The sequence below is a fragment of the Ambystoma mexicanum genome, chromosome 11 (assembly GCF_040938575.1).
Source record: "Ambystoma mexicanum isolate Mex_15411 chromosome 11, UKY_AmexF1_1, whole genome shotgun sequence".
NCBI lineage: Eukaryota > Metazoa > Chordata > Amphibia > Caudata > Ambystomatidae > Ambystoma > Ambystoma mexicanum.
This window is the reverse complement of record NC_090934.1, coordinates 686,179,880-686,196,972: the sequence shown is the minus strand read 5'-3', so window position 1 is coordinate 686,196,972 and position 17,093 is coordinate 686,179,880. Positions and strand designations below refer to the sequence as shown.

General features: G+C 45.3%; 1 protein-coding gene and 1 long non-coding RNA gene across 4 annotated transcripts in view; one reads left to right on the top strand and one right to left on the bottom strand.

Moving 5' to 3' along the window:
- ELP4 (elongator acetyltransferase complex subunit 4) overlaps positions 1-17,093 on the bottom strand; it is a 1,964,259-nt gene that overhangs the window by 1,450,078 nt on the left and 497,088 nt on the right. The gene's annotated exons all lie outside the window — the stretch shown is intronic.
- LOC138503660 (uncharacterized) overlaps positions 428-17,093 on the top strand; it is a 501,646-nt gene continuing 484,980 nt past the window's right edge. The window contains exon 1 of the long non-coding RNA XR_011279682.1: positions 428-539. This is a non-coding gene — a long non-coding RNA (uncharacterized lncRNA). The remainder of the gene's footprint in view (positions 540-17,093) is intronic.

Below are 17,093 nucleotides of genomic sequence, written 5' to 3'. Positions count from 1 at the left end.
TGGCAGGCACTGTCAGTACTTGAACAGAAAGCTTTGATATCCTTAAAATACATGCATGGCACTATTGCACATCTATTGGGCACATGCATGTCCATTACAATTGTATGTTCATGATAACAACTCTTAATGAGCCATCCCCTGTTGGGAAATGGTTCTTCATTATTATTTTTATTTGTATCTTCTTTTTATCTCCTCTTAATAGAATAGGGACTGGCGGCCAATGTAATGCGCATTTTTCCGCTTTGTGGCTATAAAAACATATCTCTTGAAAGCAAACTTCCTACAGATGCCATATGCCTGACCTGCTTGTCTGATACTCAGGCTTTGCTACAACGCGGCATTGTGACCTCCATCACTTCTGGGTACAAATACACTACGGCATTGTTAGTAGGCCATGGCACATGAAATGGTCACGTGGTACCCGATTGCTATGACAACCGATGCAATGTAAACAGACCGAGATTTCCAGCGAACACGGGGTGCAACGAAGAGCCGTTCGGATTCTTCTTGGATCAGACGTGAACATGACCCAGTAACTGGTACGCTTTATGAATTGCTCTAATCCCGAACATAGACATAACAATGCCGCCAAACTCTCCATGGACAGAGCACACTGCCCTTCTTTATATATCAAGTAGTGAACATCTGACCCCATACTATGTGTGTTTTCGTTGTGCTTCAAGTAAATGCGACCATGCAATCATGTCAATGTGACAACACCTCCCCTGTCTCATAACAGTCAAGGTGCTGTATTACGCATTAATCACTGAATGATAAACGATAGGGGTTATTGTTTGACTTGACAAAAGCATCCTGTTTCTTGTTTTACGTGTGCACTTTAAGCGAGATGGTTTGATATGAAACCTGTGTGAAAAGGAGATGGCTTCTTTACTATGCCTTTTGCATTGTTGCTAAAGTGGGCGTGCTATGATAGATCAGCATGAACGCCCCACTGCTTTAATTTACAAGAGAACACTCCCTGGAAAAACCACAGGTCAGTGCACTAATACATCTCTCGCTGTTAAGAACCATAGTCTAAGAGATGTTTGCCCAAAAAGATGTCGACCAAGATGTACTCATAACACCTTGAACTTGCTGTATGTGTATTATGTGTGTGCTTTAATTAAGACACTGTACTCACAGGAATTGCAAACTTTTTTTAAAATTTATTTTTATTCAAAAGTTAACAAACAATACAAACCAAACTTGCAGTGCATACATTCACATTTCAATTTTGCATTATTTTAATTTGTTCACTGCTTCCCATGTTCCCCTCCCCATTACGAGCCCATTCTCTTCAGCGCTCCATTCCGGCGTCTAACCTCTTCCATAGGTTCTATTGGGTCTAACATTGTCCCGAACAAATCTGCTATCAATGATTTCTATGCCATCAGGATCTCTGCCTTCTCCCCCCCGCCTACATTGCTGGCTTCCTGCCATACCATAGTTTCTGCCTCCGCCCATTTCTGCAAATCCTTCCACCATACCTCCACTCATGGTTTATGACATGTCTTCCATCCCATAGCAATCCTTCTAATCGCAAGCGCATATGCCAGATCTTTTAGTTTGCTCACATGCTTGAGCTTCTGCGGCCCAGGGAACCCCCCTAACAAACAGAGAGCCATTTAGCCACATATTGTAGCTGACTTGCCACATAGTAAACTTCAAAAGTAGGCAGCTTGATACCCCCTCTGTCATAAACATTCTGAAGCTTCCAGAGTGCCACTCTGTTCCGTGTTCCGTGCCACAGGAAGTCCCTACACATGTTATCCAATCTAGCGAAAAACTTCTTTGGTATCCAGTACGGGATATTCCCAAAGTAATGTAAAAGCCTAGGCAAGACCGCCATCTTTAGCATCGCCCCCCGCCTCAACATTGCCAGGGGCAGTTTCGCCCAGAACCTCATGCAATTTTAAATTTTCCTAATGGCTACTACAGTGTTGCATTTATGTTCTTCTTCCACCATGTGGTATATATCTATCCCCCAGATAGCGAAATGTGCTTACCACCCACGGGATCTCTAACACCAGCAATTATGTCAGGGGGATTCCTTTATATTCACCCAGTGGAAACATGCTGGACTTCTGAGGGTTCACTGCTATGCCCGACATCTCTGCGTATTTGTCCATTACCTCCAGGATATATTGGAGGTTTTCCTCCGGATGTCGCAGATACAACAGCACCTCGTCTGCATATAAGGATATCATGTGTAGTTCACTCCCCACCGCAATGCCTATTGTGTCATACCGTTGGCTTAGGTAAATCGCTAAGGGTTCCAGTGCCATGATATAGAGCATAGGGGACCACGGGCAACCTCGTCTGGTGCCCCTGCGGAGTTGCCACCTTTCCGATATTACTGATCCGGTCTTAACCCTGGCCAGCGATTCAATATATAACATTTTGGCCCATTGTAAGTATCCCGGACCCATCCCATAGCCAGCCAGGGCCGCCAGCAACCATGGCCATTTGACCGAGTCAAAGGCCTTTATTGCATCTAGGGACACCACTGCCATCTCACCATCAGACTCGTTTCCATGTTCGATGATTCTGTGGAATCTTCTGAGATTATTAGATATATTCCTATTAGGGACATAGCCTGTCTGATCCGGGTGTATTAATTTACCAGGAATTGCACAGACTTAGTTGCATATTCTTTAGCCAATTTGTTTGGAGCTGCAGCAGAGAAATTACCTTTTTACTCTCCACATTCTCTGTCTTATATTAAGTACTCACGGACAGAAAGTGTGGACTTGTGCTTTGTCTTCTTTTTTGGCATTCCCAATTGGTGGTGTCACTCTTTTTGACAAACCGCTTTTTGATTGGGTTTTCAATTTTTTACCTAAGGTACCCTAGGATTATTCAGTAGGTCTATGGGATATTAAACTGTTGTGTACCCAGAATAGACTGCTGACGACACGCCATAGATGTTCCTTTTTTTTTAACACTTCTACTTTCATGTATTAACTGACATGGAATTAAGTGGCCCAGGACCGACAGGGTTGTAACATTCACCTAGATTGTGAAGATTATTCGAACTATTATTGGATAAATGGTAAATTCATAGTGCCTTTGCCTTCTTCTCCTGTCCCTATCAGATAAGCGGCCCATCATCGCGTTCTAGTATTAGATTTGGTTGATGCAGCTGTAGTAAAAAAAAATGGCTCTATCCTTCTGTCTTTCCTGACAACCGTGTCCTCAAAAGCCACTAATAGTCTGTGAAAATAACTCCTGTACTGCAGAGAAATTACACAAAGTTGTGTTTATGCCCTTTTTTGTGTTACACTTCGATCACTTAGGGCATTACCCTGTTCACTGTGAACTCAGTGCCCCCAAGTCTGTGACTACCGTATTGGTGATGGAACCATGGGCCAGGGAGGTGCGGAAAGCAGAGGGGATAAAGGGACTGAAGGTGGGGGGGGGGTGTAAGGAAATCATGGTGGCCACCACAGTATAGACAGACACAAGTGACCACAGCTAAAGGATGTTTGTTAAACTGCATGCAAGTTGGAAAAACGCCTAATCTAAATCTACATCTAAGATGAGAGCAAGCATCGACCATCAAATGAAAATAAGGCAGTCCTAGTGGCGTTGTGTCAAATAAAAAGGGTCTATACTAAGAAACCTATTGCCAAACATGTTGCGGTTTATTACACGGTCACACGTAAGTCAGCGATCTCCTTCTCCCACAGTGAATGTGGCGCACAATAAAAACGCTTTTGATTTATTTGAAAAGCGTTTACTATGGTAAGGCCTCAAACCCATCTCGCACACATACCCAGTGCCACAATGGATTAGGAACCAGGCCGGTGGGTATTAATAAGATATTTATTAATTAATTTATTTAAGTCAAATTAGAACAAACAGATTACATAAGCCACCAATGTTGTGGCAACACCGAAACAAAATGACTTTGGTAAAGTATCCACACAGGGGTAACACTAGAATATGCAGTTACCAAAGTTTCCCTTCACATCACCCCCAATACAAGCAAAGAACAGTTCAAGGCACGCAATGAAAATGAATGCAAACAAAATTCTGCTTTTCTCCTAGCAGCCCTCACCCTCCAAACATCCATTAGGCTCGACTATTGAATGAAAGGCAGTGGCAGGGAGTGGGAACACAATGGGAACATCGGTTTTTGGGTAGTGCTCACAGAAACATTATGCGGGACAAAAAGGAAATGGGAAAATTCGTTTTGCAGTGCACAAAGGCTTTGAATTGTTTAGAACAACTGCTATGGGAAAGAATAGAAAGAAATGAGGAATTTGTTTTTTCTACACCAAACGGACAGGCAGGGCTTTGGGGAATATTAGTCAGCACATAATGAAAAAATTGGATTTTGGAAGATTTGATCACAGAACCAATAGAGTAGACAGAAATGCACTGGCAAATATTTGTTTTGCTACGCCTGACAATAACACACATGACCTTTAGGGTTATTATCATAACAGAATGGGAAAATCAATTTAGGAATGTTTAGCACAATTGCAATAGGAGAAAGAAAATGCAAATGGGAATTCCTCTTTTAGATCGCAATGGGAATGCTGTGACAATTTAATTTTGCAGACCGCAATGTGAACACAGGGACAATTTCGTTTTTACCTTGCACCCTGCCCAAACACATGGAAGCAGGGCTTTTAGGAATTAATTTGTTTGGCAAATCTTTATGACTATACCGGCTCAGAACACACTGGGAAAAGATTGTTGGTTTGGAATGCCAACAATACAGATCCTGTGAATTACATGTGGGAATTAATTGATTTACTTTGATAAATATGCTAAGGATCTACACAGGCAAACAGGGTATTTTTCAATGGGGAAATAACTAAAACAATGCTAGATAAATATAGGGCTTATACAATCAATGGCTTGGGATAGTTCTACATTCAGGAGAGGTCTAGAATGGGCAGCAGGGAGTGTCAGGGCACACCGCTGGGACAGCCAAGGTGGTCAGTCAAGGATCTCCTCTCTTTCCTCCAAGGGGCCCCAATCAGCTTCTATGTCTCCTGGCTCCTGTGCAAGATTAGGCCTCTCTGGTGAAAAAGTACAGCTCTGAGGCAAGCGGCTTAGTTATAGGGAAAATGACATCACTAACTTGTCATCATTCCCAATGAAGGGATTGGCAATGTTCACTACCCCACTCCTGGGCTGATAGGACGGAGTGCTTTGGAACAGCTAGGGGAGGAGAGAGCTTCATCATCTCGCTTTGACAGATGGGCTCGGTCAGCATTAGGACTTGAAAATCTCACCACGTGGCAAGTACCTTTAATTTTCACATCTTGACATGCATGAATACATTTTTGAGCACTACATTTTAATGTGAGTCAAATGAGACTAGTTATGAGTCTGAACATCATTTTTGTGCAGAAATACAGTTTTTCTTCATTTACTCTGGGACTATATCAGTGAAAAATATGGTACTTTACGGGCGTCCTACTAATCATAATTGGCACGCTTTATCAACTTCTTGCATCTGGTAATCACGAGGAGGCCCAAATCACAGTTTTCATGAGTAACTTTAGCTGTGTTTGTCCCTCGTTTTAACATGGTTCGAAGGGGTTAACGTTTATCTTTAATAAAATCCTAGAATGACTGTTGTGCGACAATAAAATGCATTTCTCCCATTGTAAGTCAATGTGCAATCTCACTCCTCATCTGCTGGGGACCCCCACCTTTTTTAAAGTTTCAGTTCCCCTCTTCAGGCCCAGCGTCAGCAGTGAGGGTCTGTGTTTAGATTAGCATGCCCCTTCAAAGGCTAATGGCCAAGCGAATGCATTTTTTTGATGGGACTTAGGCCCTGTCTGTTCTGGCAGCACAGGTCACATCAGTTCCCCACCGCATTTCTGATCTCAAAAGTATTCAAGATTGTGATTTTAAAGAAAGGCACTGACAGATGGAGACAACCAGGGCTGAATCTCCAGGACAACCAAGGGAGGCCCTGAAGTTTAATTGCACATCTGAAAAATAGCCAGCAGCTCATGGCTGTCCAGCAAACAACCTGTAAACTCGTACATAAATGCATTTTAAATGACATTAAGGCACACAATTTACAAAGTATGCATGCAAGTTTCTTTAACATTGTCCTTGGGGATGAGCATATGATAGACAGAAACCAAGTTAGCATTTTGACAATCTGGCAGACATTTTGCTGAGCATATTATCGGTTTAGAGGGAAAAAATGAAATGACGTTATGTTGTTTAATGTACATTAAAAAAATGCTCTGTTTCACTGCAGCTGCTGGGGCACCATCAGGTATTTGCTTTCAGATACTGTGCACTGTGGTTTCAGGGAATATCAGTACAGCTCTTCATGGATTTGTCAAAGCATCCTTGCCACGTGTCTTTCTTTCCCTTTATGAAAGGCAGTTCACATATTTTAGCATCTCCAGATTTTGGGGCCCACTTTCTTTCCTTTTTGCTTGTGTTTCATAGGCCTTATGTTGGACATCATTTCTGTGCTGGCCTTTTATTGAGGGGCATACACAACAATGCCTCTGGCCTTTTGATTTCTGGCATCCAGGGGCTATTTCACCCCACAAACCTTACAACTAATACAAACATAGTGTGGGATAGTTCTCAAGAAAAGGAAGAAGTGTTCACGAATAATCTGTCAGGATGCGGTAGCCTGGGACTCCCTTCCCCACATTTTAAGCACAGGGTAAGGTAGGGTCTTGGAGCACAGTACAGTCTTGAGCTTCCCCAGCACGACACGACAGTTCCACAAACAGCTCCGCCGTCAATGGCCAAGTATCCTTTCTCTTTAAAGTATCTTCTCTTTGAGGGCCTGACGTGATCAAATAACAAAACAAAACACAAAGTTCCTTTTCACGTATTCTTTGGGTGTTGGATTCACCCCTAGGTCCCCCTCTTCCGGGCACTGACTTTTCACAAATTGATTTCAACAAATCAAAATGAACAGTTCCCTTTTGTGGGTTATAGGTGATCCACCTCTTCTGGGAGCAAATCCCTAGAACATTCTTTAGTAATGTCAGGACCTTGGATAGTTATGTTCTCTTGCTTTTGAACGCCTTTCAGGTTTCCGAAGTATCGAAACAAAAATGGTCACAGCTTTCTTCTCTTTACTTTTATGAAAGTTCTTCACATCTGGGTCCTCCCTCTTCTGGGTGCTGACCCTTCTTCCACTTTCAGCCTCCCTCCACTGGGTTCACTATGGCTTTTCTGTCCTTCACAAATCTCAATGTCTTTGTAAACAGTTCCCGTGGACATCCCTCTTCCTTGTTCATTCTTGCCAACTTAATATTTGCATTCGCTTTGAATGCTTGTGAGATTCACTTCCCTTGCTTTCTCACAGTTCTTATGTCAAAGGCTTTCGACTGTACAGGGACTTTGATTCACCTATCTTGACAGCTCTCCTATGGCCTTCTGGTAACTGTAGTTTCATTCAGACGGGGACTGATCAGGGTTTCTCGTAGTAGCACCCACATGGTACCGGCTCTGTTGTGCAGCTGGTCTCCCCTTTACAATCTTACAGTTCTTTGAACTTCTTTCACTTTTCCATTTTGCAACTTTCACAACTCTCATTCACCACAGCCGGGTTCTAATCGGTTCTCCCTTTGACTCACCGGCTGTGATGAACCGCTTGGCTTTCTTGTAGATGAAATCCAGGCCAGTACCATGGTAGCAGGAGCCTTCCTCGCTCCGGCTTATCAGCGTCGACACGCTGTGTGTACCGTTGACATCTGCTGCACACACTTGGGCTATTGTCCTCAGCGTTACAATTCTTTCAGCTGAGGGTTCGCTTGGTTTTGTCAGAAAGGGTAAGGTCGTGTCTTTCCTCGTCAGCTTCTCGATATTCTCCACCTTTCTCCTCCTTTTGAACTGCTGGGTCTGGATAGCTGTCTCGCCGTGAGGTCTGCCTTGCTCGTCTTGTGCTCTCTGGCTACACCTTTTTTCCCTGTGGGGAAAGGAAAGGGTTGTCAGGTGTGTGTGTTTCAGGTTAATTGCCCGATTTTGCGTGACCCGGGGGTTGGGACATGTCAGGTAAAGAGGGTGCATATTCCATGATCTGTCATAATATAACCAAGTGTTCGGGTTAGAAAAAGAGGGTGGTAGAGTTTCCAGGAATCCTGCAGAGTCGGAAGGGAAAGAGGTGCTACATGGATTTATAACCCTTGTACTAGGGTTTGCAGTGATCTGGGAAGGGTAGGTGTTGGAGGGTTTGTGAACTAAACAGCAGGGTTTGTGGGGATTGTAGTTATTGGTTACATTCCACTGGGAGTTCTGCAAATGATAATCAGAGGGACGGGATTGGTGGGGTTTGTGAAGCAAACTGGAATAATTGGGATTGTGAAATGAATGGAGGGAATTGTGGGAACTGTAGTGTTTTGTCAGGGTAGAGTAACCAGAGGACTGTGGAAAAGAATGTTCAGGGTTGTTCGGGTGGTGCGCAGGAAAACAGGGAACCTGGGGTAGATAATCTTTGAGTGCAAGTGGGTTTGAGGTTTTAGGGGAATGGTTCTGTATGGAGGGTCATGAGATTGAGATAGGAGAGATTCAATGGGAGGAAGTGAGGTAGATGTATTATAGCCTGCAAAGGCCTCACGGATCTCACCCTCTTCTTCTTCTTCTCCGGTAACATACAGCGTCTCCCTTTGTGCATTCTCCTGAGCATAACCGTGGGCTTCCCTACCCAGGTGATCTTTCCCCGCTCATCTGCCTTCAGGGTTGGGATAAGAGAGGGGCAGCCTTTTCTTGGCATCCTGAATAAGGACCCTCGGGGTCTGCTGGGGAGAATACCTGCAGGTTTCTTACAGGGGGCGCATACATAAAATGAGCATCTTTGCAGATGATGTCCTGCTGTATATCACAGATCCATTGTCTTCAGTATCTCGCCTTATGGAGGGCCTGGCGCGCTATGGGAAGCTATCAGGTTTTAAAGTTAACTTTGACAAGTTAGTAGCCATGCTGGTTGGAGGACTGTCGGGAATAGAGGAATACTTTGTAAGGGAACTCCTGTTCCAGGTGAAGGAGGAACACTTCTGGAACCTGGGAATACAGGTTTACAAACAAGCAGGGGGTCTCTATGCAGGGAACTCTGCACCGTTATGGATAACAGTGCTCAAAGAGGTGGAGCCGTGGGGTAGGCTGGGGCTTACGTGGATGGCACGCCTAAATTGCATAAAAATGGTAATACTACCCAAATTCCTGTTCCTGTTTCAGATGCTCCTGGTTGTGGTTCCGAAGTCCATTTTTGAGGAGATCTAGGAGATCCTATTGAAATTCTTGTGGGCAGGGGACCAACACTGCATCGCATATAAGACATTGACCCTCCCAAGGGAGGAGGGTGGGATCCCGCATTTCCCGAACTACTACAAAGCGGCCCAGCTCTGGGTGCTGGTGGATCACATAGACCCAGCATCAAAGAAGCAGTGGGTACCATTGGACAGCGAGGTATTATCACCCGTTCCCGTAATGGAGTGGCAATTGGTCCCCCAGTCCTGTATCCCAAGGAGGGTGTTACATCATCCCATCGTGGAGGTCCTATGGACACTCTTGCGGGAGGGAAGGGAGAATAAGTGGTTATCAACCTGGCCATCCCCCCTGAGATGCATTTGGGCTCTGCTGTTGCAGGATGGGATTAGAGAACCATCAGCATTTCACTTATGGTATGAGGCAGTGTTGAGTATGGCGGGCCAAATGTGGGAAGAAAGAGCCTTCATCACAATAGAGAGGCTAACAGAAAGCCTGCAGATAGGCACACTGTCCATTTTCCGTTACCTGCAGCTGAAAAGGGTTCTAGTGGAAGGTTTTTGGTGGGTGAATCTGCAGAGGGGGATGACGGGCTTTGAGAGACTCTTGATCATGAGGACGGGCTTTAAGGGCCTCATAGCTAGACTATATAAGGGAATATTGCTAGCGGAACCCAGGGACCCACTCCCAGCCAGGATTAAGTGGGTACACAACCTAGGGAGAGAGATCGATGATACCCTATGGGCATCAATGGGTAGGTAGGTGGTTAGTCCGACTGCCTCCCTGCAATATCAGCATTGGGCCCTAAAAGTCTTGCACAGGTGGCATTACCCGAAGGCAGTGTTGGCAAAGATGTGTAGGAGATACGACCCGGGTTGTTGGAAATGTGGCGGGAAGAAAGGGGACTATGGCCATATGTGGTGGGGCTGCGGCAAGGTACAAACATACTGGTGGGAAGACCTGTCATGGATCAAAGGGGTTGATGGAATCAATCAGGAACTTTCCCCATGGCTGCTTCTCTTTGGGATAATGTTGGAGGCTGACTAAGGGGAGGTGGGTCACATGGTAAAGGTAATGTTGGTGGCAACTAGATGTTGCTGCACCCAGATGTGGAAAAGTCTGAGGATGCCAACTGAAAAAGAATGGACAGCCAAGGAGCATGCCTTATTTGACATGGAATTCCTTACACACTTGCTTGACGAGTCCCGAACCAACATTGAGGGCCAATGGGTGCCTTTCTTGGAAAAATCCAGCGTTGAGAGGTAGGTGAGGATGAAGTGACGGGAGGGGAAAGAGTGCAGGGTTTGACGATATATGGCCATGTTACACTTGGCCACCCAGCTGGGGGAGTGACACAAACAGGGCTAACCCAGGCAAAGTATAACCTGATAGTGGAATGAGACTGTACTCGGCAGTGGCACCTAGAAACCATTTAGGGGGAGGTGCGCTACCTTTGTGGTGGGGAGCCTACCGAAGAGGGTGTGTACGAGCTGCATGGAGGGGTCAGGGGGTGGGAAGGCTTGAGGGCGGGAGGGTGGGGGAAGAGAACTGGGGAAGTTTACAGTGGGAATCTTAAACGTTGCCCGAGTGGCAGTTGAGGACTTGAGCTTCGGAACTGCATCTCCTGTCTAAGCTTAAAGAGTGGGGAACTAAAGCAGGCAGGGAGGGCCAATGTGACCAGGCTCATTCAAAGGTTTGTATTGGTATGATTGAAATGCCAATAAAGTTTAATTTTCAACAACAAAAAAGCCAATCTAACCCCATTTATCCTGCTGCAACATTTGCATCTCCAAGTCTACCTTGTGTGCAGATGTTCCAGCTTTTGTCAAGGTTTTTTCCACTGCTACCTTTGACAAAACACTATTTGTGAGGAATTTGACCATCCGCACAAGGAGAGTGTGCTTGCCTGGACTTTGTGATTTTTGTTTACTTAAAAATAATGAATGATGGGAGATTAACCTCTGGAAAATATGTGGGGCCATTCCCGCTCATATTTTCGACACTCACCGAACAGCAGAAGAATAGTTATGTATTCTCGACAGACGCAGCTTACCAGCGCCGCCCTCCCCTGTCATGTGTAGCTGACACCTGACAGCTGTGGGTACATCAAAAGCATCTGGCCGTGGGCAGCCTGATTAGCATTTCAGGACCTCATGGATTTGCATCTCCATTGTTACACCTTGCTGGTGGTGGTGAATACTGAAGAATGTTAATAAGTAGGCCTCATAGTAGGCCTGGGTGCAGGAAGTAACAATGGAGAACAGAGACCAACACCTCTTTGTAATGCAATGTGTCAACTTGGTACGAACACCCCTCCTTGGTATGAAAGGGCAGTGAATGTCCTGTCTGGAACCACTCCTTTCAGAGCAGGGAAGTATGTGAATTTTAGGAGACGAAAGTCTGAATGCAAGCCCCTACTTCAAAGGAGGCACATGTTGTGACCAAGTGCTGCACATGGCTCAGTTAATTAGGGAGACACTTTGATGTACAGCAAACAGGAAGAGGGGTGGGACTTAGAAGTATATGTGGCCTTCCTTCCCCTGTCTGTTGCAAAGCGCTGTGATTCTGACCTGAAGCATCACTGAAGATTGTTGGTGGGGACCCAGGATTGGTTCATTAAGGTGGGCTTAGCCTATACCAATCGCTGGTGCCCATTTGGCTTTAAAAGAGGGCTGAGTCCCTCACTGAGAGATCATCTGAATACTTTGAACAGAATAAGAAGGATAACTCATTTGGACCCGAGCTGAAGGTACAGTCTGCCTTACAACTTCCGCCATTGAAGGAAGGCCAGGAGTTCCAAGCGGGAAGCAAGAGCCCTGCCCTAAACATCTCCTAGGGAACAGAGGGAGATACCGGAGTCAGAGGACCGGAACCGGTACCGAGCCAGCACACAGCATGCCGTGCTTGGCTCTGACAGCAAGCTTCCTAGCTGGGAAGTGCCAGAGAGTCTCTGGACGAAGGACAAGGCCGTGGCCTGCAATCACTCTCCTGAGCTTTGGGCCATCCGCCATGAAAAGACACAGGTCCTGCAAAGAGGCTAGGAGAAATGCCGCAGAAGCATCATCCAGCGTCCATCTTTTTAAGGACAATTTTGAGACAGTCGACTCCTCGAACCGCATCCGGCTGCACCGCTGACTGTTGTCACGCTGCAGTCACCAGAGCCGTCCGAGACACCTCGACCAGCATTCCAGATCTGCCAACTAGCACAGAGACAACGATTCTTGGCCCTGAGCCGCCGCAAACTGCCTGCTGCCTGGTACCTGCAGTGGTCACCCGCCATTAACTCTGTCTCACGTGCTGCAAAGTGCCCTGATACTGTCTTGACGCTGTCCAGAACCAAGAACTTCTTCAAAACCAGGTACATTGTGGTTCTGCCCCCCTGGTCCTTCTCCGAAGGCCCCTAGGGACAGTTACGACCCTTTGCCCCTTCGGTGTTGAAACCAAATAACCTTGAACAGCAAGACTGATTGCTTTACCAGCTACGCTCATGTCAGTATCCAGAGTGCATCCCTTTCCTTTGTTAAACTGTCTGTCCTCTGTGTTCCTTTACAGTGTAGGTTGTAATTGTAGTGTGCTAGAACTGTCTGTTGTAGTAATAATAAAAGTAGATATTTGTATAAAACCTTGACTGGACAGTCCTTTTTATCATTGGGTAATAATTGTATTTTCCCTGTATTGCAACTAACCAAGGATCCACGACCATGCGGAGATAAGCCTGCCGTTCCGTCCACGTTACCAAAATTGGACAAGGAGGTCTTATAATTTACTTATATTCCAATCTGTTCGGATCCCTTCTAGGGTACTAGAGATGTGGGGTTGATTGATGGTTTAGAAACCGATAGTCATCCCTGGACCACTGGTACCCTGGAAGTTGATCCATCACAGTATTGACCTGCATTTCAGAAGTTGATTCTTCAGAGTATTGACCTGCATTTCTAATGTCTTGCACACCCCTAAGGGTCGTGTTGCCACAATGCTGGTGGCCAGAGAGCAAGGTGTTGGTCATAAAAACCTAATAGCGAGACTTCGCAATTGATTAACTTTCCAGGCCCGACACTTCTCAGCAAACAAACATCAAACCTCCTGCGGTTTTATCATAAAATGATAGGTTTATTGAGTAAAGATATTTTGCGCGTAGGTCATTGTCTTCATTAGTTTTAGGAGTTGCTGTAGAATTGTGGAATAAGCAGCACATTTAGTAAAAAATATTCACGACTTTGTAAACGGTTTCATGTTTACGTTAAATGTTCAAATTTGTATTTTACTGGGTTTGCAGTGTACTCAATACATTTTTACTTTTTTGCATTTATTTTATTACAGAAGATCACTGTGGACTAGCGATGCTCACGCAACGAGGAAAAATAATGGCAGTGATAGAACACGTCTTGCAGCTAAAACTGACTTTACCTGTGACAGAAAAACTGCAATACCATAAAATCAATGCGAGAAATTAACATCCGAAAGGCTCATATGTAAAAATAAATAAGTCAGGTAAAATTATACTATACTGCCCTAAATGCTAGACACAAGTAGATGTATCACTTCTGTTATTAACTTACTTTCGTTCCTAACTTAAGTATATGCATAGGTTTTCCGAATTTTAAAATAAAAAAAAACGGAAAAATAGAAATTGAGATTAGAGATCGTCTTTTAAGCGCTCACATACAGGCAGCCAGGCAACTCCTACTCCACCGGCATGCGGAGCATTGCTATATTTAAATGAAGTTCATACGTTCAGTATCTGATAAACTGCAGACACATTATACTCAACCATGGCGGCAAAGGGACACAATGATGGAGCGTATGCCACAGACCCAGAAGAGCTCCTTTTGGACAACATTCATTCAATGCAAACCAATGCTTTAAATGAAGCGCCAGGACAAAGTTTCGAGTTAAGCGGCTGACCCTATGTAACTCATGACAACCATACAAATGGCTCAACTATCCTAATGATTCCTGGACGGAGGCTGGGTGGCCTCAACTCCCAGCAATTGTGAAGCAGCACTCAATGAAATGGCCGAACTTTAACCCAAAACTTGGCCCTCGGTGCGTCTTTACGTGTAAGGAGGGTGGTAGAATTATCATTTTCTTAAACGCTCGTAAAATCAGTCGAACCCTCGTCGAAAAATATAAATGGAACAGCAACGTTTAACAAACGGAATATGAAAAAAGAAAATCAGTTGATTTGAGATTAAAAAAGAATGGGAAGTTAAGTAAAGGTAATTCGACTCAATGACATAGGACAACGTAAAAGAACATTTAGCCCATGTCCCGAGTGTGTACAGCTATTTTGATAGACGCATGCGATGTTAACACCTTTAAAATAAAACATTTAAGTATGTAATTATTGAAGTTTAAAAACATGTTTATAATATATTAGCGCTAGGTGAAAACAAACTGCAAATGTGTAATGCAACTAAAACGAAACGTACACGGCGCTGCCCATTAGGGTGCAAACTAAAAGCAGTGCCTTCTCCTGTGCATCTGTTTTTTTTCTCCATTTTAAGAGGTCTCCCAACGTCTCCTCCCCACACCCCCCATTCTGTTTTGCTCAATAAATACCATAATCATATTTACATGGTGTCAGTTAGGCAAAAATATATTCAATACCTGTCCATTTGTTAAGCAGTATTGCAAAGGCCAAATAACTGACTTTAACAGTAGGTGAATGTAGTATGATATATGCAAAACAGTGCAATGAAACCATTTTTAATGCATGTGCTTCACTGTAAAAGTGAGTATTCAATGTGACACTCGCAGTGAGAGCTGGCCAAAGGGATTTAGTTTAGTGATCGTTGGGATAAAGGTATCAGCGTTTTGACTAGAAGAAAAAGAAGGGACAAGAGGTGTACTTATTGGCCAGCAGAACATTCTTGGGAGTCCATTACTAGTTTGGTGGTGGTATTACACTGGTGGTAGTATCTCATTGTCATGATGTGTATGCGTGATGGGCTTGAGGTGTGCTGAAGAGTTCAGAGGAGCTGTGAGGGCTATTGAACAGATAATCCTATTTCATACCCTCCAGATGATAGCCGGAGGGGGTTCTGGTAAAGGAGAACCTGCTGTTATAGGAATGTGTCAGATAGGAATTGGAGTGTGAAGAATGAGTGCTGGGGACACAAAAGGAGAGTTTGACAAAAGGCACTTCCTCACCCGGCGCCATATCAGATTGGCCTCAGGCGGGAGAAAGAGAATAATTGTTGAAAATGTACATGGTGTGAGAAACCTGAGGGCATTCTCACTCCTATTCCTCATGGGTCCTCTGCACAGGAGGCCAGGGAATGGCCATTGCTTTTGGATCCCGACCCCGGGGGTGGACAAGGGAGGGAGGATCACCTAGGTAGAGGGTCTGTGAGGACTAGGCATAGGATACCTTTAGGAGAGACATGGTATACCCCTTTTCCTACTACTGATAAACCCAACCCTTTTCAATTCCCCCGACTTCCTCATGTATGACTGTCAGAAGTACTGGGACGAAGAAGGGGCAACTACGAATAATAAAGACTAGGTGCTTTTACCACGCTGGTACTGGGACAAGGAAGAGACCTTTTTGTAATTTGTAATTGTAATTGGTTATTTATATCGTGCTTAATACCCAGAGGTTTCCAAGCCTGCACCCAGGGATCGAACCTGTGTTGCTCTGTCGTTTTTGCTTACAAGGCAAGCGCGATGCCCCCTGGCTATCCTCCCGAGACTAAAGCCCTGCTGAGAGTAGTAGAGGTCAGGCATGTCTCTTTAATGATGGTCAGGCAGGTCTAATTGTAAAACTGCACCTGCAGCCTGTTAGGAGGCTGCACGTGTATAAAAGGCCCAGTCTATGTGTAGGAAGCAGCGGCACAGGAAAGGGTGAACTTGGAGAAGCCGTGGCATCGAGAGAGCAGCAGCGGAGAGGCCCGAGAAAGCAGCTGGGAGCTGTGTGTACACAGCATGTTAACGGGAGTGCTGGGTCTCCGTGGAACCGGGCGAGCATTAAAAAGGGAGCTGTGCCTGGAGACTTCCACTTTTCGTGTTTGCTCTACTCATTCCCCTGGGGTCAGAAGCTGACCCAGGAGTGCCTAAGGGGCAGAAGAAGAAGTCCTGAAGCGGAAGACCAAAGGCCGAGAGATCCGCGCTGCAGGAATGCCGAAAGAAGCAACCAGTGAGTTTCTATGTGAAGGGAATCACGGTGTGCAAGTGTTTAAAGTTCTGCAGAGGATTACTTTGTATTGGAGTGGTCACGTGTATGAACAAACACGTTTTCGAAAGTTTCTGAGTGAAACCCTCCGTTACGCTCACCTGGTGTCCACAGGGGCGCCACACGATACTGGATGGAGGTCTAAGCGCTATAGCGGACCCCTCTCTGCTTGGTTATGTGCCAGATGTTGGGTAGCGCCTATAACAGGAGAATGGAGGGTTAAGATACTGGTTCTGTGATGGGTGGACTCCCACCTCCATCTGGTCCAAATCCCCTCCCTTGGGGTTATTGCTCACCTTAGGTTTTTGTGCGTTGAACTCTCCACCCTGCGTCTCTGTGCAGGGGCGCGTGGTTGGTGCAGGCGTTCTGTGAACCTAGTTGCTTCACTGGTCCGTGTGCCCGGAGATGAGCGAGGTAAAAGAAGCGCAGGGTGCTGCCAGGACTCGCTGCTTGCCCAGGTAAGAGTTGTTATTAATGCTGTCCTTGTTTCTTTACCTTTGCAGGTTGCGGCAAACTCCAGAGATGGGCGAGGTAAGCGAAGCACAGGATGGATTCAAGGTCGGTTACTTCACAGGTTCTTGCTTGCTAATGCTGTTCTTGTTCTTCCAGGTTATTAATGGAATCCGGATCGCTTCAGGATCGGGCCGCCGGAGAAGCAGATGAGCAGGAGCTGGACACAGTGAGCGTTACACTGCAGGAGTGCAGAATA